This window comes from Camelus bactrianus, chromosome 6 (assembly GCF_048773025.1).
Source record: "Camelus bactrianus isolate YW-2024 breed Bactrian camel chromosome 6, ASM4877302v1, whole genome shotgun sequence".
Classification (NCBI taxonomy): Eukaryota; Metazoa; Chordata; class Mammalia; order Artiodactyla; family Camelidae; genus Camelus; species Camelus bactrianus.
In genome coordinates this window covers 96,395,437-96,397,341 of record NC_133544.1, presented here as the reverse complement: position 1 = coordinate 96,397,341, position 1,905 = coordinate 96,395,437, and positions in this window count along the sequence as shown.

The following is a 1,905-nucleotide window of genomic DNA, read 5'->3' as shown; positions in this document are numbered from 1 at the left end:
CTGGTTTCTCAGTCTGTTTCTTAGTGCCGGTTTGAAGTTCCTGCAGTTTTCACTGTAAAATCGTGTGGGAGCTAGAACCTCCCCATATATATGTATGGATTGGGGTTTGCAAATGAAAAGAAACTTTGTGTTCCCAACAAGCTAGGTGAAGGACGGCTTTCACACACAATTATTTCTCAGAACTGAGCATGTGGAGAGACGTTCGTTCATCTAGCACAAAGGGAACGGGTTGCATGAGAAACTTTTACTATGGTTTCTCAGTCAGTTTCCTAGTGCCGGTTTGAAGTTCCTGCAGTTTTCACTGTAAAGTCGAGTTGGAGCTAGTACCTCCCCATATATATGTATGGAGTGGGGTTTGCAACTGAAAGGAACTAAGTGTTCCCAAGAAGATAGGTAAAGGACGGCTTTCACACACACTTATCTCTCAGAACTGAGCATGTGGAGAGAAGTTCGTTCATCTAGCACAAAGGAAACGGGTTGCAGGGGAAACTTTTACTCTGGTTTCTCAGTCTTTTTCCTAGTGCCTGTTTGAAGTTCCTGCAGTTTTCACTGTAAAACAGAGTGGGAGCTAGTACCAACCCATATATATGCATGGAGTGGCGTTTGCAAGGGAAAAAATACTTTCTGTTCCCAAGTAGCTAGGTGAAGAACGGCTTTCGCACACACTTATCTCTCAGAACTGAGCATGTGGAGAGACGTTCGTTCATATAGCACAAAGGGAACGGTTTGCAGGGAAACATTTACTCTGTTTTCTCAGTCTGTTTCCTAGTGCCGGTTTGAAGTTCCTGCAGTTTTCACTGTAAAACCGAGTTGGGGCTAGTACCTCCCCATATATATGTATGGATTGGCGTTTGCAAGTGAAAAGAAACTTTGTGTTCCCTACAAGCTAGGTGAAGGACGGCTTTCACACACACTTATCTCTCAGAACTGAGCATGTGGAGAGACGTTCGTTCATCTAGCACAAAGGGAACGGGTTGAAGGAGAAAAATTTTTATGGTTTCTCAGACTGTTTCCTGTTGCCGGTTTAAAGTTCCTGCAGTTTTCACTGTAAAAACGAGTTGGAGCTAATACCTACCCATATATATGTATGGAGTGGAGTTTGTTACTGAAAAGAAACTTTGTGTTCCCAACAAGCTAGTTGAAGGACGGCTTTCACACACACTTATCTCTCAGAACTGAGCATGTGGAGAGACGTTCGTTCATCTAGCACAAAGGGAACGGTTTGCAGGAGAAACTTTTACTCTGGTTTCTCAGTCTGTTTCCTGTTGCCGGTTTAAAGTTCCTGCAGTTTTCACTGTAAATCCGAGTTGGATGTAGTAACTTCCCATATATATGTATGGAATATAGTTTGCAAGTGAAAAGAAACTTTGTGTTCCCATCAAGATAGGTGAAGGACGGCTTTCACACACAATAATCTCTCAGAACTGAGCATGTAGAGAGACGTTCGTTCATCTAGCACAAAGGGATCGGGTTGCAGGGGAAACATTTACTCTGGTATCTCAGTCTGTTTGTTAGTGCCGGTTTGAATTTCCTGCAATTTTCACTGTAAAACCGAGTTCGGGCTAGTACCTCCCCATAAATATGCATGGAGTGGTGTTTGCAACTGAAAAAAACTTTGTATTAGCAACAAGCTAGGTGAATGACGGCTTTCACAAACAATTATCTCTTAGAAATGAGCATGTGGAGAGACGTTCGTTCATCTGGCACAAAGGGAACGGGTTGCAGGAGAAACTTTTATTCTGGTTTCTCAGTCTGTTTCCGGTTGCCGGTTAGAAGTTCCTGCAGTTTCCCTGTAAAAGAGAGTTGGAGCTTGTACCTCCCCATATATATGTTCGGAGTGGAGTTTGCCAGTGAAAAGAAACTTTGTGTTCCCAACAAGCTAGGTGAAGGATGGCTTTCACACAC